The 16,092-nt window shown below is 42.5% G+C and overlaps 1 protein-coding gene across 8 annotated transcripts in view; it reads left to right on the top strand.

Moving 5' to 3' along the window:
• LOC119975037 (kinase suppressor of Ras 1-like) overlaps positions 1–16,092 on the top strand; it is a 202,755-nt gene that overhangs the window by 123,303 nt on the left and 63,360 nt on the right. The window lies entirely within an intron of this gene.

Below are 16,092 nucleotides of genomic sequence, written 5' to 3'. Positions count from 1 at the left end.
TTTCAATAACTGTGTAGTTGGCAGGGATGTGCTAGCTATTGCTGTAAATCTGGTACAGATTGTGGTAGAGTTGTTTTTCAAGTTCCTTTTATAAAAAGACTTGCATTTAGAGCTCTTCACAACCTCTGTGTCTCAAACACCTTTGTAACCAATAAAGTATTATTTGTAGTGATGCTATGTCAGAAACGTGTCACCCAATTAGTGAGCAAGAAGGTCCCCGACATAACAAATGTGCTAACAAATGGAGAGTCTGTTTTAGTGGTGTGGTTATTGGCCAGGTCACTGGAGAGAACTCTTCTTTTCTCCAAATCGTGCTGTGGAATCTTTACTGGCCATCTCAAAAGACATGAGCCTCTGCTTAAACATCTCATCTGACAGATAGTGCCTCTGACAGTGCAGCACTTTCTCAGCATTGCACTGAAATGTCAGTCTTGATTTTTGTGCTCAAGTTTCAGCTTTGAACCCATGACCTTCTGAGTCACTGTGCCACAGGTGACCATTTGTGCTTTGATCTGCGGTAGTCTGCAGGTGAGACTTCAGCAACACCGTTTCAGGACTCCTCTCCCCAGCATACTCCTGGCAAATGTCAAAGTGATCGAAAACAAGCTGCATGAACTTAACGCTAGACTTCCTTTCAGAGGGAAGTAAGAGACTGCTGTGTACTCTATTTCACAGAGACATGGCTCACCCCTGCCTCACCGGACTGTGCCATATAACCCAAAGGCTTCTCAATATGCTGGACGGACCGCATGGCGTCATAAAGCAAAGTGGGGAGGGGGTTTTCCTCCTAATCAACTCCTCCTAGTGCTCTAATCTGGTGACCAACTGCTCCCTGGACCTGGAATACCTGAGAATGCCACCAAAGAAAACAGTGTCAACTCTTGCTCAGAATGGACTTTATTTTCGTTAGATTGCGCCATTATATTCTGAACATTGAGCTTTTTAGGTTGGTGCTCTCAACTGGCTATTGTATTTTTTCCACTTTTTTTTTCCAATTAAAGGGCAATTTAGTGTGGCCAAACCACCTATCCTGCACATCTTTGGGTTGTGACTTTAAGACCCACGTAGACACGGGGAGAATGTGCAGACTCCATACGGACAGTGACCGGAGCTAGGTTCGAACCTGGGTCCTCGGCGCCGTGAGGCTGCAGTACTATCCCCTGTGCCGCCCCTTGGCCACTGCATTTTTGAATATCTACAGCTAAAGCTACAAATTGTGGTGTTTGCGTATTAAGACATCAGCAAAGTTGAAACGTTTTCCCACATCCAGACATACTGCAGTAGTTTATTCAGATTTGTAAATATGGTTTGACATTCCAAGTTTGCCAGCAGTGAGGAAGTCGAGCTTTTTGACGTGAGCTGCAAATCATCTAAAGTGGAAAGTCAATGTTTATGCAAAGGCTGGGTAGTATGCTGCTGACATGATTGCAAAGCTTCAATAATTAATCACTTGGAATGGTTCCGATGTGGGCTGACCCTATTCCCTACTACGACATGCTCCGACAACTGAGAATAAAAGTGGATAATTTTGGTTGCTCAAGAATCTGCTCATCAAAGCTGTGCTTAGGGAAAGCTCATCTATCTCTGACAGAGAAGTGCCATAATATTGAGTAACCAGTTCACCTACCATGACACTGCCAACATAATCAAAAGGTTAAGACTGAGAGAACGTTGTGTTTAACCTGGCCTGTTCTTTAATGCCACTGCACAGGTAATTCCTGTGGACTAATGGTTTCAAGAGGCACACCCTGAGGTTAATTAAAGGTTAATAGTTGTGGGAAGTTTCAGTTGATTTATGTTCTGCTCCTAAATCACTGCTTCCTGCCCTTGAGGAGAAGCTACATTGTTAAGGTCAGTAAAAGCATCAGGAAGTGAATGGCTTTCTTTTCATACTTTTGACCTATTATATGTTGAGCACCATGGAGTAAAGATGTGCGTGTGTATGTATGTTTTTTATACAGATGTATACATATATAAAATATATATAATTATACATTTCTGTGTTATTTATATTTTGTGTATGCGTGTATAATTAGAACTAGGAGTAGCATGTGTGCCTGTGTCACGTAATAATGCCTTCATATCTGGTTATGTATGTGTTTCTGTTATTTCTTTGCTTCCCTTCATTCTTTATTATAAGTGTGCTTACATTAGGTTGGGTGTGATAGATAATCTGAGCTGCCATTAATGTATAACTGTTAAACAGGAGGTATGGTTCTGCATGATGGAACTGAAAGCTGTTAATTTGCCACCACCCCTTTCCATTAAACTGCAGGCTTGATCCTGTACATGTTTTCTTTGACTAGTGATTTAATACCTATTTTTTTGCTTTTATGGATCTTTAGCTTTCGATTTTCCCCTTTTTCTGGATTGCACAAGCTGAAAATATGTTTTTCAACTAAAGTCTGTGGCAGTTTAAAAGTGTGGCCTGCATTTGTGCTACTTTTCGCCTCATTACTCCTTTTCTCTCAAACGCATGCATTCTCCCGGTTCCTCTTTTGCGAAGGGAACAGTACGGCAAGTATTTCCTTTTTTCTAGCTGGAAGGTAGGCAGGTTGTTTAGGCACTTTACCCTGTTCCAAATTCTGTTCAGACGACAGCTGTGGACTTTAATTAAAGTCTGGATGGAACAGTATGGGAAGTATTTCCTTTTTTCTAGCTGGAAGGTAGGCAGGTCGTTTAGGCTCTCTACCCTGTTCCAAATTCAGTTCAGACTACAGCTGTGGACTGTAATTAAAAGTCTGGATTGAACTATGTGGCTTGGATCAACACCCAGTTACTGAATACTTTGTGACGGAGATGTAGAATGCTGGGGGAATGCAAGATGAAAAGTGGAGGGTGATTAATGGTGTGATCAAATGCATCAAATAAATACACATTAATTAGCTTGGTATGGGTACAAACTCTAGCGAGGTGCAATAAGTATGTGTGAGTTAAAAATATATAATCTAACCATTTTTTCATGCAAAAAGCTGTTTTTTAAAAAAAGCAACAGAAAATGCTGGAAACACCAATTCAATCTGCATCTGACATGAGCTGTATGCCTGAAACATTTAAGTTGTTTCCTCTAGAGGTGCTGACTGATTTGTTGATTATTTCAAGTACTTTCTGTCTTTGCTTTAGGTACTGGCAATGCTTTGTTTTTTGTGTCAAATTGTGGGTGGGTGGGTGGTGGGGGGGGGGGGGGGGGGGGGGGGAAGAGAGAGAGAGAGAATGGATGAGACAGGATGGAAAGGAAGACTTTAAACTAAAGGTGGCACGCAAAAAGCATCGGTGGGAAAGCAGGGTTTATCAAATGACACACAAGTTGCACTTTTGTTGATATTGTGCTTATCACTGCATTTCATTGTCTTTGCACCAGTCTATTATTAATGGGTTTTCCTTTTTGACCCCTTCGATAATTACGCTCATTGTTCAGCGTGTTTGCTTTTTACCTTATCAACCCCTTTTTTGTGCCAGCACCTCTTCCCAGTTGTAGCTCTACACAACTGTAAAATGCTTTTTGACTCTAACCAATATGGTGTTCTCAGAACTCTTGGTGTAACAAAAGGTTGCATTTTTCTCATTTCAAATGAATTTCTCCACTTGATCGCTATTTGGCAAACAGGAGATATAGACTATGCTGATTGTTTGTTCTGTAATTTGTCATCACTCCTTGAGGGAGTTTCATACATTCTGCTCCGTGCCTCCTTCTGATGGGAATTTATTTGCATCTTACAATTCTGTGACTGCATGCTGGAACCTTTTTTTTAAAAAAATGGTTAGTTATTCTGCAATTTTAGTTAATCTGGATCAGAGTGTATGTTCTGTTCTCGTATACAAAAATAAGGTCATAAACTATCAAGTATATATTTGCCGTTTGAGAATGTAACCAATTAAAATTTTAAAAGATAATTAAAGGAGTGCTTTAATTTAGGTTAATAGTTCAATAATTTTTGGATGCCCTAAATATTGACATACCGAGCTGAATAAACTATTTTTTCTCTGAATCAAGAAATTGATGTCTGTCAAAAAATCAAAAAACTCTCACCCCTCAAAAGTGTGTATTGGACAGTTTTCACATTTACCTGTCCTTCAAATATAAAAGATCATTTTATTTTCTATCCAAGTTGCTTCCTATACTTCTCTATACTTCGCTATTGTAGACAAGGTTACGCAAGTTGTTTAATAAATTAAATCCTATTCAACTAGCCTTCTTAAATTCAAAAGCTTCAAATGAAACCTTGATCAGTCTTGTTAAGTTGCAATTTTCAGAATATGTTTACAATGAAATGTTGAAGACAGTAATGAGTAATTTTGACGAGGTATGTTCTGTATGTATTTTAGAAAAGAGCTCATGGTTTTTAGTTGTGCCATATTTGAAGATGGCTAATTGATGAATTTCCAAATGCACAGAGGAAACATGAGCCTCACCCTCTTATAAGGTGCAGTTTAGAATTGTGGGCACACTGCTGATTATTTTCTACCCATTAAAATTGAGATTTTCTGAAGATTGTGTGGAAGGGATTATGGAAGAAATGGCAAGTTGCAAATCTTCGACCATAGTTCTGCAGTGTGCTGAAAATTTAAAAACAGCATCATGTGCAATGAAAATGACTTTCACTTCACTGTAATATTGGCTTTCTCAGTGCAGGCGGCTATAAGTTACAAGCTGAGGCACAACGTCATTACATATAGATTCATATTTGCAATTGGGTGGTTTACGAGATATGTTCTACCAGAGTATGAAAACTCAGATGGTAAATCAACCTGAACTATTATGGATATTTCAGCCATACCCATCCTTTTGTCAACCCTAAGATCTGACTAGTGGAGTAGCAGATGATGATCAATGAACACCAATGTAACAGGTTGAAGATAATTTCCCAAAAATGTGGTTGAGATGGTATTTGTTACAGTTTTGTTGTCAAACCTGTTATCGCTTTTGAAAACTATGGGTGTGATTCAACTAATTGGGAACAAAGTCCTAGAGCGAGCACGTTTAGTCGTGGGTTACCCAGCGCTCGCAGTGCCGAGAAACACATGGCTTTATAAAGTGACTCGCATTATATAAGGGGCCTCAGCGGGAAATGAGCAGCTAAGGCTTCACATAGCCCTGTTTTGTACACAATGTAGCGAGAATGGCGTCCCAATCTCAGAGGCCCCCGAAGCAACCCCCCCCCCCAGCCCGAACACACATTTGGAGGGTCCCCGGACCCATCGCACCTCCCTTCCCCAACACCCACTCGGGGCACTCCTGGCCCAATCGTGCATATGCAAAAAATGCCAGCATGGCACCTTGGCTGGCTATGTCAACTTGGCAGTGCCCATGCCTGCTGGCAGTACCACTGGAGGACCTTGGCAGTGCCAGGCTGCCAAGGTTGCATCAGCAGCAGGAGCCCTCCGCTCCCCTGGGCAACCCCACCCCCCCCCCCCCAAGTGCCGTTCCGTCTGGTGCCTGTTTGTGGAGACCAGTACCAAATGGCGTTCACCTGAGATCTCCGAGGCGAAGGGGATGAATCCCAAAATCTCGGGTACCTCGGGAATCTGCACGTCAGAGTGAGATGAGCTGTCTTGCATTTGCTCTAATATGCAGATTTGTCAAAACGTGATCCTGCCCACAATGGATGGGGTTTACATCGCAATATCTTGCGAGATCGCGTTGGATCTCGCGAGGCGTTGCGAGATGGGTAGGTCCTGGGAGCGGGGTCTCCCAGCTTTTATCGATCACACTGTGCCATGGCAAGCTGCTTTTCGGGCTCAGCGTGGCCATGGGATCACGCCCTATATATGGGTATGCATGCCTAGGTAATGCTGCAGCTACTTAATTACAAGGTATCAAAATTATAATCTAGCTCACTTAATGGTTTAGTGCATGAAAAAAAGTATGGGACTGAACTATACAGCCCAGAATAGACTAAATTTGATCATTGTTTTGTACCTAGTTTACCTGTCTCAATCGGGAGTTGAGATGTTAGAAATAATCTTTAAATTCCTGGACTGAGGAGGAGGGGAAAAAATCAAATGCATCATGGAATGTTACAGCATAATTGCAAATATTTGGCTTATCAAGTCCATGATATTTATTTCCACATGTAGTCTAATCTAACCTCTGCAATCCGTAATTTTAATTTCCTCCCTTTTCGAGCAATTCTGTAGTTCTCTTTTAAAATAAATGATATCTGCTTCAACAGTAGTTGGTGGTAACAACTTTGGTGATTGTTGTGAAAACCCATCTGGTTCACGAATGATCTTTATGGAAGGAAATCTGTCATCCTTACCTGGTCTAGGGCAGCATGGTGGCATAATGGTTAGCACTCCTGCCTCACGGCGCCGAGGTCCCAGGTTCGATCCCGGCTCTGGGTCACTGTCTGTGTGAAGTTTGCACATTCTCCCCGTGTTTGTGTGGGTTTCGCCCCCTCAACCCAAAGATGTGCAGGTTAGGTGGATTGGTCACGCTAAATTGTCCTTTAATTGGAAAAAATGAATTGGGTACTCTAAAAGTATTTTAAAAACAAAAGAAAAAATCCTTACCTGGTTTAGCCTACATGTGACTCCAGACAGGCATCAATGTGGGTGACTCTAAAATGTCCTTTGAAATTGCCTAGCAAGCCACTGATTATACCAAACAACTATAGAAAAATTGTACTGCAGTGGTTCAAGAAGGTGGCCCAGCATCACCTTCTCAAGGGTAACTTGGGATGGGCAACAAATACTGGTCAGCGAATGATGCCCACATCCCATTAAGTCAATTATATTTCCTTTACTTTTGTGCAGCCTTGTATTAAAAGTCTTGACAATCCCTTTAAACCAGGTTTGCTGCGTTTCCTGTATTTGTGTATTAATCTGTGTGTATCCCCTGTGTATTAATTCTATAAGGGTTGGTGAAACATAATCTACCCTTTTATGACAATCGACAACCATTCCATTGCAGATTTGTATTGAATTCAAATTTCACCATCTGCCATGGTGGGATTTGAACTTGGCTCCCCAGAGCATTACTCTGTGTCTCCGGGTTATTGAAATGAAAATCGCTTATTGTCACGAGTAGGCTTCAATGAAGTTACTGTGAAAAGCCCCTAGTCGCCACATTCCGGCGCCTGTCCGGGGAGGCTGGTACGGGAATCGAACCGTGCTGCTGGCCAGCTAGGTCTGCTTTAAAAGCCAGCGATTTAGCCCAGTGAGCTAAACCAGCCCTGGTCCAGTGACAATGCCAGTGTGCCACTACCTCAAGGGATGGGCAATAATGCTGGCTCCGGACCCCAAGAATTAAGATTTTTAAAAAAAGATGTTATTTATTGAACTGTGGCTCAGCATGAGTCAGCCACTTGGGGAAAAAAAAAGGAAGACTTTTTTTATAACTAGCTGCAAATTGAGAGAGAAAACCTCGCCTTTATATAGCGCGTGTCACATCTTGACGCCCCAAATGCTCAAAGACTGTGAATAGGTTTTTGAAGTATGTCTATTGTGGAGGCAAACTCAATACCAAAGTTGCACCAAGGAGTGAAACTTTTGAACTATTTATGATGGCGTTAGTTGAACAAGGGATTATTGACCAGATTGCAGGGCGAATTCTTCATGAGAGAGTGTCAAAATATTTACATCCATATCCCCTTGGTTTAACATCCCATCCAAAATTATACACTGCAGTTACCTCACCCACTCTGCCACATCCCCCCTTTGGACTGGAACATTTGTATACTTTGCAGCGCAGTATCGAGGTAGTAATACATGGGTCACCTAAGCAAATATTTATTAGACGTGTACTAACCATTTACCAAAATGAGGTGGTGATAGAATGAATAACTTGATTATTTGTAGCCCATATTTATTATTTTCTTGAATAAATACGTAATTATATCTAAATAGCCAACAACAAACAAATAAACAAACTGAGAATTGGTTACCATTTCAGTGAGAAAATCACATATGTAGCTTATAAGGTGCTGGATCCTGGAGCTGTGAAGGTGTCAATTGTGCCCTAAGGAAATCTTGCTGGGAATTCCCAGGAAAAATATCACAGACCCATTTTCTAAATTTTAGACTAATTATTTTAGAAGTTTGGATAATGTGCTCCTATAAAGGAAGAGTGGTGCATAATTATCATGCAGATCTTGTTCCTATATTTATTTTGAGTCCGAAATGAAGAATTACTCCTAATTATAATCATGCTCTGACTATTCCACATCAAAGAGCCCAAATCTATTTTTACACAGATGACATTTTTTGATTGAAATTGAAAAACTGTGGTTTTCAAGCTGATGCAGAGACGTCTTTAGAATGAATTTCCCTCATTATTGTTTCATTATCATTTGTCAATGACCCCATGTCTTGGGGATTAAATACAGTTGTAGTTGTCAACCTGTTTTTTAAATTCATAGCAATTATCATAGGCTACAATTGAAATGTTGCAACATCCTGGATTATAGGTGAAAAGGCGATTACAAAGAAAGTTACAGCACAGGAACAGGCCCTTCGGCCCTCCCAGCCTGCGCCGATCCAGATCCTTTATCTAAACCTGTCTCCTATTTTCCAAGGTCTACTTCCCTCTGCTCCCCGCCTGTTCATATATCTGTCTAGATGCATCTGAAATGATGCTATTGTGCCCGCCTCTACCACGTCCGCTGGCAAAGCGTTCCAGGCACCCACCACACTCTGCGTAAAAAAACTTTCCACGTACATCTCCCTTAAACTTTCCCCCTCTCACCTTGAAATCGAGACCCCTTGTAATTGACACCCCCAATCTTGGAAAAAGCTTGTTGCTATCCACCCTGTCCATACCTCTCATAATTTTGTAGACCTCAATCAGGTCCCCTCCATAACCTCCGTCTTTCCAACGAAAACAATCCTAATCTATTCGACCTTTCTTCATAGCTAGCACCCTCCATACCAGGCAACATCCTGGTGAACCTCCTCTGCACCCTCTCTAAAGCATCCACATCCTTCTGATAATGTGGCGACCAGAACTGCACGCAGTATTCCAAATGTGGCCTAACCAAAGTCCTATACAACTGTAACGTGACCTGCTGACTCTTGTACTCAATACCCCATCCGATGAAGGGAAGCATGCTGTATGCCTTCTTGACCACTCTGTCAACCTGCGTTGCCCCCTTCAGGGTACAATGGACCTGAACTCCCAGATCTCTCTGTACATCAATTTCCCCCAGGACTCTTCCATTGACCATATAGTCCGCTCTTGAATTTGATCTTCCAAAATGCATCACCTCGCATTTGCCTGGATTGAACTCCATCTGCCACTTCTTTGCCCAACTCTCCAATCTATCTATATTTTGTTGTATTCTCTGACAGTCCTCCTCGCTATCTGCAACTCCACCAATCTTAGTATCATCTGCAAACTTGCTAATCAGACCACCTATACCTTCCTCCAGGTCATTTATGTATATCACAAACAACAGTGGTCCGAGCACGGATCCCTATGGAACACCACTAGTCACCCTTCTCCATTTTGAGACACTCCCTTCCACCACTACTTTCTGTCTCCTGTTGCCCAGCCAGTTCTTTATCCATCTAGCTAGTAACAGAACAACAAAATGTTTAGACACCTTCCCTGATGTGTGCTGGGTTGTTTTCAGCAAGGGGGTGATTATATTGTACATGCCTCTACAAAATAGAACAACTCCCGCAGACAATGTATAGACTATGTTTGAGGTGACTATCCAATGCTGACCATGAAATTCAAAAGGATGCTCTTAATGCCATGGAATGATTGGCTGTGTTACAGGTGCTATGTGAATGCAAGTTGTTATTGGGGATTTATTGATGACCTGCTTGTTTCTGTGCAATTTGATCAACACTCATTGCTGTCATGCTCACACCATTTCCTTAGAAAAGTATAAATTGACATTCAAAAATTTGACTAAATTTGCAATGCAGATTTCTTTGAAAAAGGATAAATTTCAACATTTTGTTCCTCGTGATTTGATTTGCCCTTCAAGCCCCCAACCCCCCACACACACACAGATCTGTCTTTTTCCCCCCCAAGAATTTAGAGTACCCAATTAATATTTTTCAATTAAACAGCAATTTTGCGTGGCCAATCCACCTACCCTGCACATCTTTGGGTTGTGGGGGCCAAACCCACGCAAACATGGGGAGAATGTGCAAACTCCACACGGACAGTGACCCAGAACTGGGATCGAATCTGGGAACTCTGCGCCGTTGGGCTGTTCTAACCACTGCACCACCGTGCTGCCCCCGCAGATCTGTCCTAACCATTTCAGAAGGGTGGCTACTGTCGGTCCTTGAACCATTTGATTATTAGGTGATATGTGCTGGTATAATCTGGGGTGCCTGCGCCATAGCCCTCTCCCTTCCACTTGGGAAGCACACAGTCTCTTGCCCACATCTCCGCAGTTTAAATTTGCAACATAATTTTTTTGTAATTGTTGTTAAAAGTATGGTGACACTCCTCCCAGTTTCTATGTTTAAAATATTGACGCTTGACTTCTGGCATGCTAGGTCGAAAGTAATGAGCAATTTTATTTTATCCACCATTTCCACGCTGCGTGGCAAATGGCACTATTAATTACTTAGCCACACGTCACCAACAAACACAGCAACTATCTAGTGTCTTTAACGTAATCAAATATCCTGAAATGTTTCACAAGAACACTGATGTACCATCAATTTGACACAAGACACATTTAGGATCCGAACTGTGGCTTTAATCAGCTAGTTGTTAGCCCGGTGGTCGACTACAGAGAATGGCCGACCGCCAGGAACTGTGGGTACTTGTACCCGCCTCGGAGGCGGGGCCTACTTGCGACTCGACCAATTGGAGAGCCGTCACATGACTAGTCCCAACCAATCGGACGAGAGGCACATGACCAGCCAGAGCCAATGGGAAGCCAGTGCTCTGCACCAATGACAGTGCTCATATCCATACCACCTCAAACACTAGGAAACAAAATATGACCCTGAGTCACATAAGGAGATACTGTATTAGATAAAATGACCAAAATCTAGGTCAGAGGTTTTTTTGGAGTGTCTTAAAGTAGAAAGTGAGATAGGGCAGCACGGTGGCCTAGTGGTTAGCACAACCGCCTCACGGCGCTGAGGTCCCAGGTTCGATCCCGGCTCTGGGTCACTGTCCGTGTGGAGTTTGCACATTCTCCCTGTGTCTGCGTGGGTTTCGCCTCCACAACCCAAAAATGTGCAGAGTAGGTGGATTGGCCACGCTAAATTGCCCCTTAATTGGAAAAAATAATTGGGTAATCTAAATTTATAAAAAAAAAAGTAGAAAGTGAGATGATGAGGCGAAGGGTGTGTATTCCAGAGCTTGGGGTTTATTTAGGCAACTATAGGAATGGTAACCAGCGGCAGAGCAGCTAAAATTAATGATACGCAAGAGGACGGAATTATATGAGCTCAAGTATCTTGGAGGGTTTTTGACCTGGAGGAGATTAAAAATAGGGATGGGCAAGGCTTGGGAGATTTGAAAACCAGGATTAAAAATATTAAAATCAAGATGCTTAACTGGGTGCCAATATAAGTCAGCAAGCACATCGGTGTTGAAGGAGACATTTTGGTGCGAGTGAAGACTTGGGCAGCAGAGTTTGGATTATCTCAGGTTTATGGAGGGTACAATGTCAGAAACCAGCCAGGAGTGCATTAGAACAATCCAGTCTAGAGGTAACAACGCAAAAATGAGGGGTCCAGCAATAAGCAGATGAATTTGGGCAATGTTATGGGGGTGGAAAAAGTCAGTCTTAGTGCACATGTGAGGTCGGAATCTCATTTTGGTTAAATGTGCCATGAAGATTCTCAACAGGCTGGCTTAATCACAAGCCTACACAGTAGCACAGTGGTTAGCATGTTGCTTCACCGCTCCAGGGCCCCAGGTTCGATTCTCAGCTGGGTCACTGTCTGTGTGGAGTCTGCACGTTCTCCCCGTGTCTGCGTGGGTTCCCTCCGGGTGCTCCGGTTTCCTCCCACAGTCCAAAGATGTGTGGGTTAGGTGGATTGGCCATGCTAAATTGCCCTTAGTGTCCAAAAAGGTTAAGTGGGGGTTACGGGGATAGGGTAGATACGCGGGCTTGAGTAGGGTGCTCTTTGTAAGGGCCGGTGCAGACTCGATGGCTGAATAGCCTCCTCCTGCACTGTAAATTCTATGATTCTACTTGAGCATGCATTAACTGCCATGTAGGAAATGCATCATACAGTTTGTACACACCCAAGTTCCCATAATGAATTGGATGACTGGTTGAGGTGCTTTTGGCTGGATTAATTGACTGAGGAATGATGATTTAAAGGTACTAGGATTCTGTGCTGTTCTTCAAATACTGTCATGAGAATTCTTTGTCACCCATCCGAGCCAAAAGAAGGCAAATGGGAGTTACTATTTTTAATACCTTTTTTGCAGTGTGCTCCATGAATGATGCACAACACCCTCAGCACTACATTATAGTGGCAGTTTAGATTGTGTTTGAGGTCTTGAGAAAATGTAAAACGTTGCAGAAGAGAGACATGTTGCCAAAGCTTTTCATCTTGCGCAGTGGGGCCATGAAAATCCAACAAGTGTGGGAAGAAGAGGAAAAAAATAGTTACCATCTTTAAAATAGACACAACATTTAAAAGGGTATTCCCCTGTAAAGGTGTGTTCCCCTGTGCTGAAAAACAGTTATAGAGTCAGATCTGTTTGGGGCCAGACCAGGTGCAGAATTGGGGCTTTTGGCGAAAAGATTTTCAAGATACATGATAGCTTTAGGATTAGATAAGAACAAGTGAATACAGTATTTTATTCAGTAGGTCTGATAGCTGATTACATTTGCGAGGCAAAGTGTGCATGGATCTTCAGATAAGATTGTAGATGTTCTGAAGTCCTTTGATACCTATTTTAATTTAAAAGTAATAAGATTTTAGAGTGAGCAAAATTCAACAAGTGAGTCCAACAGCCTGAAGAATCTGTTGACTTTTTCATAAATTAGTTATTTTATAAATGAAGTTATGCAAATTTGGCTGAAGACTGTGACTATGGCAACCTAAGTCAGAACTCATAAGAGACTTAAATTGTAGTTGGAGAGGCTGATGGTGCTCTTTCAAACATACCACTGGCTAAAGACGATCTGATCCTAGGAGAAGCCATCTATATAGACAGTCTGAAATCCGCCACCAATACCAGTCCATTTTACATGGTGAGGTTAATCCATCTCATACAGCAACAAAAGGGTAGGGAGACTCTAGGCCGAGGAAGGCAATACCCAAACAGACCACAAGATGGCGTCCACCATGTCGGTTTTCTGTTTCAGCCCTTCGGTATTGCCTTAGCACCCGCTATTTTCCAACATAAAATATGGGCCATCTTTCACAAGCCGGAGGGTGCCATTTGCCATATTGATGGTTTGGTCTATGGTACGACTGTTGAGTAACACTTGAAGGAGGCACATGGCTGTTGATTGCTTGTGGAAAGGAGGGCTGGCACAGAATGATAAATATGACTTATCTAAGGCCCCTATTCTTTGATCCATATGTGAACAGCAAAGGCATCATGGCAGACCCATACAAAATGGACACTTACCAGTTGGAGAATGTGGATCAGGAGTGGCCGTTTGAGGGTAAATCCACATTTGATATGTGGGAGTCCTTTAACACCAGTTGATTAGAGTGCAGGACAGGCATATCCCTGCGAAAATGAAGGACAGAAATGGCAGGATTAGGGATTCATGGATGACTGGGGAAATTGAGACCAGTCAAATGACGGGGGAAATTGAGACCAGTCAAATGACGGAGGAAATTGAGACCAGTCAAAAAGAAAAGGAAGCATACACAAGGTCTAAGCAACTAAAAGCAGACCAAGCTTTTGAAGAATATAGAGAAAGTAGGAACAAACTCAACTGAGTTCGGAGGGCTAAAAGACCATGAAATGTAATCGGCAAGCAGGGTCAAGGAAAATCCCAAGGCTTTTTAATACATATAAGGAGCAAGAGGGTAGCTAGGGAAAGAGTAGGCACACTCCAGGACAAAGGAGGGAAGTTATGCATGGAGTCAAAGGAAGTGGGTGAGATCCTTAATGAGTACTTTGCATCGGTTCACCAAGGAGAGGGATATGACGGATGTTGAGGTCAGGGATGGGTTTGTGAATAACCTAGGACATGTCAGCATAATGAAGGAGGAAGGTTTGGATATCTTAAAATGCATTAAAGTCGACAAGTCCCCTGGGATGAATGGGATAGATCCCCCAGGTTACTGTGGGAGGCAAGAGAGGAAATAGCTGGGGCACTAACAGATATCTTTGCATCGTCTTTGACCACAGGCAAGGCTCCAGAGGACTGGAGAATAGCCAATGTTGTTCCTTTGTTTAATAAGGGAAGCAGGGATAATCCAGATAATTATAGCCCAGTGAGCCCGACGTCAGTGGTGGGGAAGCAGTTGGAGAAGATACTGAGGGACAGGATTTATTCACATTTGGAAGTGAATGAGCTTGTTAGTGATGGGCAACATGGTTTTGTGCGGGGAAGGTCATGTCTTACCAACTTGTTAGAGTTTTTTAAGGAGGTGAAAAAATTAATTGATGAGGGAAAGGCTGTGAATGTCGTCTACATGTACTTTAGTAAGGCGTTTGGCAAGGTCCCTTATGGCAGACTGGTACAAAAGGTAAAGTTGGATGGGAATCGGGTTGTGCTAGCTCGATGGATAAATAACTGGCTTGGCAACAGGAGACAGAGTAGCGGTGGAAGAGAGTCTTTCAAAATGGAGATCTGTAACTAGTGGTGTTCCATAGGGATCAGTGTTCGGACCACTGTTTTATAATATATAAATGATCTGGAGGAAAATGTAGATGGTCTGATTAGCAAATTTGCAGATGACTCAAGATAGGTGGAGTTGCAGATAGTGAAGGGGACTGTCAGAGAATACAGCAGAATATAGATAGATTGAAGAGTTGGGCAGAAAAATGGCAATCCAGACAAATGCGAGGTGATGCATTTTGGAAGATCAAACAGGGAAAGTTTAGGGGAGATGTGCAGAGAAATTTTTTCACGTAGAAGGTGGTGGGTGCCTGGAACGCGTTGCCAGGGGAGGTGGTTTGGGAAATGAGTAGTAAGTCGAAATAAGGAATCTGGATCGGCGCAGGCTTGGTGGGCCGAAGGGCCTGTTCCTGTGCTGTTATGTTTTTGTTCACCCTTACCCACTACAACAGCAGTGGATGCCTCCTCCACAGGCCAAAGCGTAGGTTTTATTCCAGGAGAAACTGGATGTTAATTATGAATCTAGAGGACTGTCAGATTCCGACGTGTTATGCTGTTCTTGAAAAGGAAGGTCTCGCAGTCACGCAGGCTTTCGAAAAGTTCTCTGACAATATTATTAGCTAGAAAGTCACCACTGAAATGGATTATAAACCATTGCAAAGATGCCCCCCAGAATTAAAAGATTCTGCTTGCTTCTCATGCGCTTTGCATATGTAGTGTTGAGGAAATGACTGTAAACATAGGTCACAGTAAACCTTCCTGCAACACGATGTTAACCTAGCCAATTTACTTTTTAAAAATATTTTTATTCTCCTTTTTCACATTTTCTCCCGAATTTACACCCACCAACATTAAACAACAATCAGCAACAGATATGTCAATCCCCATAACAATAACAACGATCCCATCCTCCCACCAACCCCCAAACATCAGCCCGCATGTTTACACAAACAAATGACAAAAAGGAATCCAGGATTACTCATAGTCATCCTTAATATACACAGCGCCCCCCCAAAACTAATGTTCGATGTTATCCAGTTCTTGAAAGTGCATAATAAATAATGCCCATGATTTGTAGAACCCCTCCGAGCTTCCCCTCAGTTCAAACTTAACCGTCTCAAGGGTCAAGTATTCCAACAGGTCCCCACGCCAGGGCACAGGGTGGAGAGGCCGCTCTCCATCCCAACAGGATCCGCCACCTAGCCAATTAACTTAAGTTGTATTTCCAATTGGTGAGAAAACAACTGTCGTTGACCTCAAAAAAGCTTCAGCAAATACTCCAAAGCAGTTGATAGATTAGTATGTCTGTATCAGTTGTTACTGTCAACAAGGATAGCCACAGCAGAGGCCAGATGGCAACGTTGTGAAAATTAGTTTTGAACAGCAAATACACTTCACAGTGATGGAT

Source organism: Scyliorhinus canicula, chromosome 12, assembly GCF_902713615.1.
Source record: "Scyliorhinus canicula chromosome 12, sScyCan1.1, whole genome shotgun sequence".
Taxonomy (NCBI): Eukaryota; Metazoa; Chordata; class Chondrichthyes; order Carcharhiniformes; family Scyliorhinidae; genus Scyliorhinus; species Scyliorhinus canicula.
Note: the sequence above shows the minus strand (reverse complement) of the source record. Positions and strands in the feature narration are given on the sequence as shown.